General features: G+C 38.3%; 1 protein-coding gene across 1 annotated transcript in view; it reads right to left on the reverse strand.

Moving 5' to 3' along the window:
• pparaa (peroxisome proliferator-activated receptor alpha a) overlaps positions 1-14,338 on the reverse strand; it is a 54,001-nt gene that overhangs the window by 23,841 nt on the left and 15,822 nt on the right. Inside the window, exon 3 of the mRNA XM_059505300.1 lies at positions 1,168-1,247. The gene's annotated coding sequence lies outside the window, so the exon portion shown is untranslated. The remainder of the gene's footprint in view (positions 1-1,167; positions 1,248-14,338) is intronic.

Genomic DNA, 14,338 nt, shown 5'->3' on the forward strand with positions numbered 1-14,338 from the left:
GTAAACATGAATTTACCAATAGATCATGTACTTTTAAGAGGCCAATAAGAGGGTGTGTGTGTGTGTGTGTGTGTGTGTGTGTGTGTGTGTGTGTGTTTTAGAGAGAGAAAGAGAGACAGAGTGTGACAGAAAAAAAATAACATTAGGATGGTAATCTAAATAAAAAAATTCTAAAAGACATCTTTACATAATGTGTATTTCTTAAATAAAAGCCTTAAAATAATACGTTTTAGACTGAGCAAATGCCTCTTATAAAAGTACAACTGATATGTATATTCATAGGTAAAAATTTGTATAAATTGCAGAAATTGTTCTCTAATGAAATGAAATGAAATACGGTCATGTTCGATATATTTAAATATGTGTAAATTTAAACAATGATACATATGAGTCAGACTGACCGGAATTTGAGTTGAATTTGCATGCCTTAACATTAATGTCGAACCTATCGAAACTAAGCATCCAAAAAACAAAATAAACAATAAATAAATAAAAAATTCAAGAACAACTCTAACTGATACATTCACATAACGGAAACTACAGTCACATATATTATCATTTTAATGCAAAACTGCACAAAAACTAAGCTCTGACGTGGCATATACAACGGTTCTATCCATAAGCGTCTGTGTTACAATTCAATAATAATATAAAAATGACAAAAAATAATAATCGCAATGAAGTTCATAAGATGAATGACAATACAATGTGATAATCAAACACAAGGCCCAAATAGCTGATGTCCATTCATTATGTTTGAAGTGCTCTGGTAAATGCACTCCAAAGGCATCAGAAAATGAAAGGATGATTCGTAAAACCCTTTTTCTGATAACACGATTTAAAACTCTTTACGATTTAAGAACACGTCTCCTCACTCACAAAAACATTAGCCCCAAAACTATGCACAGTGGAAGGTCGACTTCCTCACTACAGAAGACCACATCATATTGCTATTACCTGCCTTTACATACCCCCTACGCCATTTTCTTTAGGAATCGTACCGTTTATAAAACACTTCTTTTTTTTTCGTATAACCCGTAAAACCATAACAAAAATATTTCACACACATTCTAAAGACACCAAAAAAAATCTACAATTTTATCAGAGAAACGAAAAAACAAACTAAATATGTACAAATACCACAAAACTCAAATATTCGCAACTTACCCGATAACATTGACATGCGTCTGTAGACAGAAACATTCCAGGACAAGTGCTGAAGGCCTTTTCTACTCACTTCACCAGCCCTGTGTTGAAGGAGAGTGAGAGAGAGAGAAAGAGAGAGAGAGAGAGAGAGAGAGAAGGAGAAGAAGAGGCGGTGAGATTTCCACAGCAGGCACAAGGCTGGGGGGCCAAGCCAATCCTCCCACCCCAGCTGCGTGTCCCCAGCACCGGGCTACACATCTGCCTGTGGTCCCCTAGTCGGGACGACTAGGCTCTGGTCACAATAAGCAGCCCGAGAGACACGTGTGTCCATCCGTCTTGCAGTTAACAAGTCTTTGAATGAGGAATGTTAGCAAACAGACAAACAGAATGACCGCTGCATGTTAATGTCCCAGTCAGTCCGATCGCAGCATTGGCCCAGGCGTATGAATAATTCAAGAGCTTGAAAACTGAGCCCCCTCCCCTTTTCACCCCCCCACCATGACTGAAATGCCTTCACTGGCTGAAGAGCACCAGAGGAGTTTTGTGAGAGAGAGAGAGAGAGATAGAGAGACAAGAAAAGTACTTCAAATTTTAGCTTCAAACATTTCTGTTCAGCCGAATGTGCACACGCTCGCCACAGACTTCTTTCGTGTCATCGTGCAACATACTTCTTTCTTACGATCGAAGCATCTTTCACTCATTGCCTTTTTATGTCTTTTGTTTGGAATTGGCACCTGTCCCAGAAAAAGCTCCGACACCGCACCATCCTCCCGCTCTCCTTTCAGAGAGAGGGAAAAAGAGAGAGAAAAAGAAGAACTGTATGTGTGCGTATGAGAGAGGGAGGGCAAAAGAGAGAGAGGGTGGTGCTAAAGTGATAGAACTCCAGGCACCTCCCTTCTCCGGGACACGCAACAAGCGACAGAATACAGCCATTTTCAAAGCTCAGCAACGGAGAGGATCCATTAACCCCTGGCGAGGATGAGAACTCCACAAACCTCCGGCTGCCGTAAATGCTCCGTTTGAAAGAGTTTTGAGGTGACCAAACCGCAGAAGAACACAGCGACGAGGTTTAGGGAAGTGGTGGAAAAGACGTACTGGAAAAAACTGAAGTGGCAGAGAAACAGCTTGAGCCAATCGGTTGTGCTACAGGGTTAAAATCCTGTGAGTAGTAGAAATCCCTCCTTCTCTTGGCACAGACTGGGTGAAGGGGAGGAGACTGAACTGTGGAAACAGCAGCAGAGTTTTTTTTTATTCTATCTGCACAGAGAAAGAGAGAGAGAGAGAGAGAGAGAGAGAGAGAGAGAGAGAGAGAGAGGGAGGGAATTGGAGAGAAGAGGAAAACTGAAGTAGAGGGGAAAAAGTTGATGATGAAACCGAGAGGCAGTGGAGTACGTGAGCAATCTTTTTTTTTTTTTTCATCGTTCCAGCCAGTGAGCGAGAGCTCGAGTAGGGAGGGAGGGAGGGAGGGAGGGCTGGAGAGAGGAGGGAAGCACGACACAGACTCTGGTTCACCCGGAGAGTGCACACAAACATACGCTCACACCTGTTACGAACCATTCAAACACAATTTACCAAACGCGCAGGCGCTCCGCCGCCAAGACCAAACTCGATACTTGAAGCTGTCCTCTGGTTTCAAAGCAATGATTAACAATACAAGCAATCAGAAACGAGGAACAGTTAAAAGAGTCAGCAGTTTAAAGGTACCACACCATGATGGAGGGTTCTGGGAAAAGCGGAGTGGCGCAAATGTTGGGGTGTCTTTGTACATCCCACCGTCCCGAGTAGGAGTCGAGAAGTGTCAGACGTATGGGTGAGACGGTGCGGAGGTGAAACATCTGTCGCAATTTTTAAGGGAGATTTCATCTGCAGTGACTGCATACACACACACTCACACGTTCACATACACACACACACTGCAGCTGTGGCCTACCTGAGAATCTGCCCGGTGGAGGAAAAATTAGCAGAGCATGCTGCCAATCATGCTTTTCGATCTTTTAGGGTGCACCTCTGTCACGCCTCACTTTTGAAATAACTTGCGATGCAGTCCGGTGGTGGGGATGCAAAAAACGAACTCAAGATTGCGTTATTCTGTGGCTTACTTTACCAACAATTCTTTGTGCGGCTATTGCGCGCTCTTGTAAAAATGCCAGTGCTGCCGAGTGCAAAACTTTTTTTGTGGTTAATCAACGTGGCACTTAAATAAAAGTTCAAACAGATGATCTCTCTACTGTGAACGAGAACAAAGAGAATGCAAAAACACATACCGAAACGTGCAAGTGAGGGGTCTGCGCCCGCTTCTGTTCCTCGGACTGTATCACAAAACTTTTCTGCATTTAGTGAACTAAAGAGTTGATAAAAGCATGCTCGTCGACCAGTGAAAATGGCTGCATTGAGGGTGCTGCTGCTCATCAGGCTGTCACACGCACACACACACACACACACACACTGACATGAAGGAGGGACTGAAAGCACCCAGTCCGCCCAGAATTTCTCGCCTCATTCTCGGCCTCCTCTTTCTGGCTCCCTCATGGCACTGACCTCTCATTACACATATACACACACACACACACACTCACTCTCACACACATACATACACGGTTCCTACATACTGCACACCACACCCTCAATTCAACACCAAATCTGGGCCGAATCGCACCCATTTAAAACCGTTACAGCTAAATGAAATTCCAAGTGCTCATCCCCTTTTTCCGAGGCCGATTCCCTAATGGCTACAGGTCGCACTCTGGCACAAGGTACGACGCGCCCACGTCACATTGCGCCACATCCGTCAGCCAATCACGAAGAAGGCGCACCTTACATGAGAAAGTGTGCATCCAAAATTGCGCTTGTAACACATTATCTATTGTATTTCTCATTCTCTGTTGTTGATTCTCAGGGGTTCATTTTCTTGCTTGTTTACTATAGGACCTGCGAGCAGGGAGTTGGGACTTGGCACACGTGTTGTGTTGTGCATTGCATTAAAGTTCATTTGAGGATACAATTTTGGTTTTGGGTTGGCTGCCAACTCCCAAACAGTGAGCTGTTCTGTAAGGCCCCATCCTTCACAAGGCTCAGAAACTATGATCAAATGCCAATAAAAACAAACTCTTTATGGTAGTTTTCAGGGCTCAATCTCAGAGCACTTTAATGCACCATCGCTGAGATCATTTTAAAAAGACTCTCATGTGATTTGAATAGCGTGTATGTTTTCTGGGGTTAAAGTTACCAAAGAGCAAAAACGGCTACAGTGAGTTTTCAGGTCGCTGTCTTCGCAAGGTTGAAAAGCACAGCGTGCTGATCACTTATTCAAAAGGTCAACATTTAATAAATGCATCTGACATGATTTAACAAATTTTTTTCTCTTTAGTTGACATTACATTGATCGAATTTCAAAACTGAAGCGGAGAACAAAATGTTCTCCAAACATTAATGCATGTAAAAAAATACCTTACTAAATATGAAAATGCACATTAACCCTTTCAGACCTAAATGTGAGATTGAAGCGGACGTCAAATGCACAAAATAAAATAATGACGTAAACGAACGTAAACAATGTAAAGCCATTCACCAGATCACAGATCCTAATAACTGTCTGTAGGAGTTTTAGAGTATATTTTCTTTTCCTCCTGAATGAACATCAGGGTTTTCAGCACAATCAACTAGAAAACGTAAAAAGCATCCAATAGGAATTTGCACATGCACATCACCGAGCTGCTATTTTCCACCCATCATTATGTTTTTGTGGAGTAAAAACTAATAACATGAGCTTCTTTAACCTACAATCTTTCACTGTGGGACAGCTTAAACTAACAAACAAAACAACAGCAGTGTCTCAATATACACAACATAACACTCCCATAAAGCAAAACATTTATTAAAACACAACAAGAAATGCGTGGCGCAGATTAAAAAGCATTTCAGTCCTAGTTGATGGTTGTACTTCCGCGAAAAAAAGCAACACGTTTAAGATCTGAAATGTCCATCAGAGTCGAAATCTTTCGCAAAAAGGTCTGGAGTTTACACTTATGTAGAGAAAAATGTATATTCAATAAAGAACAAGCCCACATACACATTACCAAATGGATTTGTGAAGGCATAGTGTATGTGTAGAAGAGATTTAAGCCAATTAAGCAGCATCTGCACAACATGACAGAAATCAAAACAGCTGGGAAATAATCCGAGAACCATGGCAAGATCTGATCGGCCAAACTTTCATATTCACATCATAATTTCAGACACCCTCTTCCTCCGCCGCAGAGGTAGCAAATGAACTTGCGGCGGTGGTGGTGGTCTCTCCTGGGCCCCCGTGGGCACGTGTCTACAGGACTCCTCAATTACAGAGGTGAAATCTGAGGTCAGCCTCTGTAGAGACAGGAACAAAGGGCACGACCCACAGGTCAGAAGTGCTAGACTGGAAGCAGGCTGGTCCCCATTGAGAGGGAGGGTGCTGTTTGCTTTGTGTAGGTAAAGATTACTAAAACACAGACAAACAGAGATTAAGAGGTGAGCCCCTTAGGACTGTCACTCAGAGGGCCCCTCCATCAACTCCGATTAACTCCCTTGACCTCTGCCTGTCATTAGAAGACGCTTAATGACCCTCACGGCTCGCCGCGGCACTGACAGAAACATGAGCGGAGCTCTGGTAAAAGACTGACAACAACTGATAATTATTATTATTTATTTATTTAAAATATGCATTAATTTAAAGATAAAATTCAGCATAAGATCTGAATAGTATATAAAGAAATGCCCTTATTTTTTTATATATAATTATAAGTAGCATTAAAAGTAGCAAATAAACAGCTTAAAAATTATTATAATAAATGTAAGTTATTATAAATAGATTAAATGAATTTATGCATTTAGCAGACACTTTTCTCCAAAGCGACTTACCGTGCATTCAGGCTAACATTTTTTACCTAACATGTGTTCCCTGGGACTCGAACCCACAACCTAGCGCTACCACTTGAGCCATATTAAATATTTTGCAACAAAAATAAATAAAAAAAGAATTTAATAAAACAAAGATTACTACATTGACTCTTCACTGAGAAATTTCAAACTATAACAAACTAATAACTAATAAACACACACCTCGCCCCACTTTGTAATAAGAATTATGATGGATTACATTAAAGAAATATCAAAAGAAAATGTACTACATGTTTTAACAGATTCTGTGGGTGTGATTCGATTATCCGCAAACTTGGAAGTTGCCATTATTACACACATACACACCTTGTTCTCGTTCTGAGAAAGTTTGCCATGTGATCTATATTTGTGTTTCCTGTTGTCCTGTTAGCTAATATGAGGACAACTGTTCTTCTGTTAGTAGAAAAAATATAGATGACATTTATTAATCGTAAGCCCACGCTACTTGTATGGTGTTGTCTAAGAATATATCATATCCCTGTCCTTACCAGTGCACACGAAAGCCTTTTTTTTTTTTTTTTAAATCTACCAAACAGTTTCCAAACTGTTTTTTATAGGCTTATAACAGTACCATTATTTAAAGCAACAATATCACACAAGGGAAACTAATGTTGTGTCCATGAGGAAAAAAAGTTCAAGAGCTCAATAATTCCAGATGAAATCAGTAAGGATTAGCATCAATATTTCTGATCCATTGGGATATGACTGCATAATTTTGCAAGGGTGGGGAAGCTGTGCTACAGTACAGTAAAGGTCTGAAACCACAAAATGGAGGACAGTTAGAGAACATGGCGGTCACCTCTGATAAGAGCATGCGCCTATGTCCACGCAGGCAGGATGAGGCGCCCTGCATGACATTATGCAGATATCCGTTTTATAAATACAACAATACTTTGGTGTAAATTTTGTAATGAAAGAAACCGTTCAGTGTGATTGTTATGGTTCTGCAAAAGAGTAGGCATAACCTTGAACGTGTGTGTTCAGAGTGCCAAGCCATTACATCGACGGTCAGCACTGATAAAAAAAAAAAAAAAGGCTACAAGGACGAATACTTTTAAAACAGATGACAAAAATATAGTAAATAAATGAATAAAATCTAAATAAAGTTTTGTCTGGGGTCTGGTCTGGGTTTGCATTCAAGTTACTTTCTACACAGTGTGTAGAAACAAAAACATTTTTCAAGAAATCATTTCAATGCATTAATAGAAATATATATTTTTAGAAGTGCTATGATATTACAATTATTTTATGATACTGAATTCTGAGAACTATTGCTTTGTAATAGCAACAAAATTAAAAGGTTGTTACCCATCATTTTTATACATTTATTTTTTATGGTTATTTATTGCAGATGCATTTACTGTAGTTTAGTAGTGTAAACACTGTTATTATAAAAGACAAAGCAAATTAATAAATTGAGTAAAAGGTTCATTAGGCATTGCAAACAAAGAAACAAACTAACACAATATGACAAGGGCAGAATGACATTTCACTGCAATGATGGAGTGACTTTTTTTTTTTTTACATATAGGCTAAGTGCTTTTTTATATTTATTATTTAAACATAAAAAGAGAAAACATCTTTAGTTTCCAAAAAACAAACAGAATGACAGAAAACTATCGAGACAAAAAAGTGTCTGATGCAATGTAGCTGAACTTTCTTTTGAAAGGAAAAATGAACGAAAACATTTATTACCCCAGCACTTCTGCTATTTACCTTTTGACAGAATGATATAAAAACTGTTCTATCTGTGTTTTGATTTGAAATGTTTAACAACCGACCTGAACTTGATTTGTCCTCCTTTTTCTTTTACCGGCAGTGGAGATTAAACAGTTCCAGAAGTGTTCTCCTATTAGCAATTATATAAATACACCAATTTTTAAAAAAGGCAGAAGCTTTAAGTCTTTAAAATTAAAATATTCCTAACACATTTCTGAATTATAGTATTTTGATGCAGTGAAGGAAAAATGGGTTTAACAGAGTGAAAGATATGACTGAATGGCTCTGCTGTCTCTGATTTGCTTAAAACGAGAGCCATTTCAGCAATGCATACTTTATTTTAAATTACTGTGCATTTGGATTCACATCAAATGCTTCATTTTTCCAATTTAATTTGATTTCTTTTTATTCATATTTTTAAATCAGTGCAATAACATCTGTTGGAATTTTTTGATTCATACTTGCATAATCCAGTTCCTAAACTACTAAGCTTGGTAGTTTGTATCAGAAAAAAAAGCCTTTTTTTTTTCTTTTTTGATCTTTACATTTCATGTAACTAAATACTAAATACTTGAGTATTTTATCTGTTATCTGACAGCTGGAAATACACTGAAACATTTTAAAAACTACTTTACTCTAAAATAAACTCACCTGAAAAAAACTCAGTCGTGTAGGGAAAATGGGACACCGATTTAAAAAAAAAAAAAAAAATCGACTGGACAGGCTTTCTCGGTGTTCACTTCACAAGAGCTCACTCGCATGGCCGTTAACTGCCGCATGCTCCAATCTCCAGAACTTTCTGCTGAGCACTTTGTGTTTGGAGAGAGGAGCAGGACTCTGTGGCACTTTGATTAACTCTGAAACTTCCAAAAACTCCAAATCAGACCATTTCATAATAAAAACAGCACAAATTTAAATGAAAAAATTGAACAGGTGCACTATTTTTGAGGGGACATACACTGCTCATAGAGCTAAATATATCACTTTAAGCTGTAGGGGAAAGGGCATAAACCAAAAAAGACAATATTCTAACAAATGACTAGCAAATAATTAACCACAAATGAACTCCAGCCCATGGGTATACTAAAATGTGAGATCCTAAATAAGTTTTAAATATTGCTAAATTATAAATTACTTGTGATGTATTCAAACATTTTGAGAGGGAAAGATGTTTGAAGCTACGTACAACAAACCTACAATCTTTAAACTGGATGCACAAATTAATTGCTACGTCCGTATCCAAATATTTCCCTAACACGCAGTGCAGGCATCATTCAGTGGGGTTTACTCCCACCTAAATAACCTCTCCACTCCAAACGGCCAGTCCATTCTGGTTTGGGTTTAATAATACACTTTAACACACTAGTCCTTCTTAATTTTCCTTAGTTCTGGAGAGCTGTGTGTGTGTGTGTGTTCGAGGGGAATGGGGACAGTCCTGGCACTTAAAAAGCTTCTGCATGTGCCACATCACTTTGCTTCTGAGTGGATGAGACCTCCAGGATTTGCCCCAGCTGAGCCTTCAACACCCAGTCAACCCTCTTACCCCACAAACGTCAACGACCGGAGCGAGGGATGTGCAGGATGATGCTTTGTTATCCTCACACCCTCTAGATGACGAATTTTTTAATTACATAAATGGTTTTTACTGCTGATTTACTCTCTATATTTAATAAAGAAATAAGTGAAGCTTGGTTTTAATGATAGCAAGACCATGAGTATAACCTTCCAGTGCAACTTCCTTTTTTAATTGAGCTCAGCTTCAGACTAAATTTAGTCACTATGCAGTTTAAATTTTAGAGCAAAAACAGATCATTTAACCCAGACTAGAATCTGTCGATGGTCTTAGTTACATACACTTTAGTTTTAATTAATACATCATAAAAAAAACAACCTTAGTACTGCATCTTAATTTCATCTATAATTTCTCAATCATTCCTGAAGTACCATAAAACGATGGCCTAGAGGTCAGCTTCCTCTCTCTGGAATGACAATCTCTGCCTAGGTCATCATTGCAAGTCTAAAATAACATCCAATTTTTGAAGACCCGCACAGAATGTGGCACTTGTCATTGCTGGTGTTCAAGGACATTATCCTGGTTAAAAATCATTTTAAAACGATGATTATAGGTCAGTGGAGGCTTATTATCACAAACGTATTATCTTGTCATGTTTTTTTTTTCTCGTATTTTTTGTTCCATTAATTGTCTGCGCATGAGTGTTCTCCCGATGGGAATCCCAACCTTTAATAGGCTGAGGTGAACATGGTGCAATATCGGCCTGGTGACTGCGAGGCAACTTCTGCCACCATCGCTCTAGTTCCAAGCCCAACAGACATGCACACTCAAGTGCCACATGCTCTTCTCGTCATCTACAGACAGCATTAAAGGGCTGTGTGGAATTTTGAAATCATAATTACATTGCAAATTGCGAACAGAGTGAGTTATGCTGCACTGGAACATTATCTGATCTATAGCTAAGAATTGTGTTATCCTTATACAATGAATCTCTAATAAGACAAATTTACTTAAATTTGATCTGGAAGGGAATAAGATAAGATTTTATTGTCCCCAGAAGGAAAATACATGTCTTTCAAGTTTATGTATTCATTTTGCTATATAAAGTTTTGTGGATGTGAGCTTCTAAGACTGAAAGTCAGTGTCCATTCCCTCCGTGGGGGTTTCTCCACTCAGCCTGGTAGAGTTTGGAGTGGTTGGGGGTGAGTGACTATAGATACCAACGGTCATGAGCGTGCAGGCTATAACAAAAGCAGTCTTTATGTAGCATGCATGCTGATCCAGCAGCCCACGTTTTGTGCTGCAATTTACACATCCAGCTCAGAGGGGATAAGAATGGGCCACAAGAGAGATGCAGAGATTTACCACTGCCTTCCTGCGGCCACACTAAAAACATTGTTAAAAGCGAAAACTCTGTGACACTGTGAAAATGTCAGAAAAGCTAACAGTGCTAATAAAGATTTGCTTCATGTGGTTAATCTAAATAAAGTTATTTCTTATTATTACTTAAAGGGTTAGTTCATCCAAAAATGAAAATTAGCCCATAAATTACTCACCCTCAAGTCATCCTAGGTGTATGTGACTTCCTTCTTTCAGACGAATCCAGTCAGAGTTCTATTAAAAATTGTCTTTGATCTTTCAAGTTGTTTAATGCCACTCAGCGGGTGTTGCATGCATCATTCAAAAATAAGTTAAATAAAAAGCACCCATACAAAAAAATGGCTCCAGGGGGTGAACAAAGGCCTCCTGTAGTGAACTGATGCACTTTTGTAAGAAAAAATATCCAAAATTAAAAATGTAATAATCACTTGAATGTAGCTTGCAGCAACAGTTGTACATGGAAGCAGCTCCAGGCTGATGACGTATGAGGTCAGCGTTGCGCATGCGCCGGTGAGTCTCGTTGAAACCAACGTATGTTTACAGGAATAAAGGAACCAAAGTTTTCTTACTTTAGCAAAGGAAAACCATTCTCATCTTGGCTTATATCGAAATCCTTCTGTACAATCGACATTCTTCTGTACAAATCCTCATTTTGTACTTCTTATTAGTGACCCAGGAGCAGAGCGAGACATTTTTTTATTTTTTTGTATGGGCGCTTTTTATTTAACTTCTTTTGGCCAGATGCATGCAACACCCGCTGAGTGGCATCAAACAGCTTGAAAAATCAAAGGCATTTTTTTTATGTAACTCCGACTGGATTCTTCTGAAAGAAGAACGTCATATACATCTAGGATGACTTGAGGATGAATAATTTTTGGGCTAATTTTGGGTGAACTAACCCTTTAATATGACTTGATGACTATGATCAACCGGACTAAATTCGAAAAAACCTTAAAATTTTAAGGATTAGATCAAATCAAATTTCAAACAAGGAACAACTTCTTATTTTTATGTTTTACAGTGCATGATATATCAGACGATCACAAGTGATATACAAGAACTGTAGACATTTTGTTAAAACGTTAGCTTCTGACTAAAATAATAAATAAAAGGATTAAGAAAACTGATTTCAGTGTCTTGTCTCTGATAAAGGTAAATAAGTGGGACACTGTTGTGCTACCAGAGGACAAGCACTTTTGAAATACACATGCTCATGACACTATTGCTGCAACTTTTACTATGCAAGATATAATATGTATATAAAACGTTAAAAATACATACTAACATGAACGTATGATTTTTTTTTTAAAGCAATATGTTGTAAACTAGGCTCAAATACTGATTATTAAATTACATTTTAGAGTAATAAACAAAATAATTAACCCAAAAATGTCATAATTTAATCACTCTAATATTGTTATAATTATGAATTATTATACTTTTGGTCTGTGTAAACGTCCTTCTCTGTTTGTGCGCATATATGCAGGAGTGTGACATATGGAAAGTACAGAGTTAAAGCTCTGAGGATTGAGCCATGAGCTCACTCTAGGATTAATTATGAAGACCTGGGACTTCTGGTTCTATGTGTGCACGTCTAAGAAGCTATGTGTCAGCACTGCAGCCATTCAAACTGCTTACAAACAACAGTCCAGAATGAACTCCATTCAATCAGATATGTTCTGTGTTCCTTTGCCTCAGTATGCAGACCTACAGACACATGCATGCACGGGCTAAATAAGTTCATGTTCAAGTGTGATAATCAAATTATTGTTGGTATTTGCTTGAGGGTTACCAGGGGCCTCTCTTCAATCTTATTCCCAGCTTAGAATTAATCACTCACCAGACATCTGAGGTGTAGCTATGCATAAACGCACACACACAATATGCATGCACAAACACATTCTCAGGGAGACGGGCAGAGTTTATCATGACAACCAAGGAAGGGCAAAAGAAGGTTGAGGAGAGAAAGGAGAATAAGAGGAAAGAGGGTTCCTCTGCATGTTAGCTTGGTCCCTATTGACCTCTAAACCTTTGTGACTGGAACAAATGCAAATGGCGCTGACTTGCTCACACAAAATACTAAAGGGCTATTCATATGAGCCACTGCCTACAATGCAACATTGGCTTACCCATGGAGCAGCTCTTGTCTAATGAAAAACAAAACAGGTCTATGAGAGGTTCAGGGTTTTTTGCATCTATTTTTATCATGACTGTCATTTAAGAATTAGCTGACTAAATTAATACAAACTATCTCTGAAGAATTGTACTTTTTAAGACAAAAATTGCCATTCCTGCATCTCAAATGGAATTGCAAACTTTCTCAAACTCAAGCCAACAGTTGCGCCATCGTGCGATGTAAAAAATAATTCCGCATTTTAGTTTGTTCAATGTAATTTTGTAAGTTGATACAACTTGTAGTTTCTAAATTTGTTCGTTCAACTTAACATAAGTTTCTCAACTAGTCTGTAAGTTGACTTAACTAGAGTATGAGTCGCCTCAACTTAAAAACATATGCTGAACCAAGTTCTCAGTATTTATCGCGAGATCACGTGAAGCGCGAAAAACAGGTCTCGTTCATCGGCATTGCTGGCAACTGGAGAGTTTGTTGGCACATGTTGGCAGATTTATCTTCCATCATCATCAAATCTGCTAAGTAAATTTGCGTTCGTATTTGTGTAATGACTTATAAAATTACATCTATGAGGTAATCATACATGTATTTGTTTACAATATCAATGTAAACCAATTTGATCAATAAACATTGATATTGTAAACAAATACAAGTCATTACACAAATACGAATGCAAATTTACTTAGCAGATTATCACATTGGACCGTTGCTAATCCAGTTTGCCCAGTTATGTAACCTAGCTAGTCAGCAAACTAAAGCTAAAAATCTAGCCAACTATTACTTCTTTTTTTTTTTTTTTTTTTTTTTATTTAACGTAGGCTACATTATTTCATTAAGTTGACAAAATGTGGTTGCTAACGTTAGACGTTAATTTCAGGATATTTCGATCCTAAGTAATGTTGAAATATCTGCATCGAATTAATTTTGTGCATGTGTGTGTGACTGCGTGTGTGACTGTGTGTGATCGAGACTGAGCGGGAAATTCGTGGCATAAAAAATACCGCGCTTTCATGATCCCTCTCGTGTTCAAGTTATTTGCGCCTAAATAAGCAAATCTAATAACCATTTAAGCAAAGCAGCGTCGACGCGTGAGTACAATAACAATGAGCTGACTAATGCAATGTAATGTAAAACTGTGTGAGTGGTGCAGCTGAATTATCAGAATTATCCAGTGTTAATTATCAGAATTATCCAGTGTTCAGAAGCTGGATGCTACATAACTGAATCGTTGTTGTACAGCTGTCTAGTTTTACTACTTAAATGTCAAACTCGTTTAAAAGACTGGTCCGTTATGCTTAGTTCATTGTGGGAGATTATGTACCTATAGCAACCGTTTCATCATCGCTTTGTTTTTCCAAAAAATATAGTGGAATGCATTATCAACTTGTGTCTATACAAATCGCCAAATTATACTGTGCTCTAAAAGCATGTAACGTTACTCTTAGTCAAGCTTCGGGATGTTTGTCATAACTGCATCTTTAATGGACAAACTTTCTCCCAGATCATCCTTCAAGTAA

Source organism: Carassius carassius, chromosome 22 (assembly GCF_963082965.1).
Source record: "Carassius carassius chromosome 22, fCarCar2.1, whole genome shotgun sequence".
Lineage (NCBI taxonomy): Eukaryota > Metazoa > Chordata > Actinopteri > Cypriniformes > Cyprinidae > Carassius > Carassius carassius.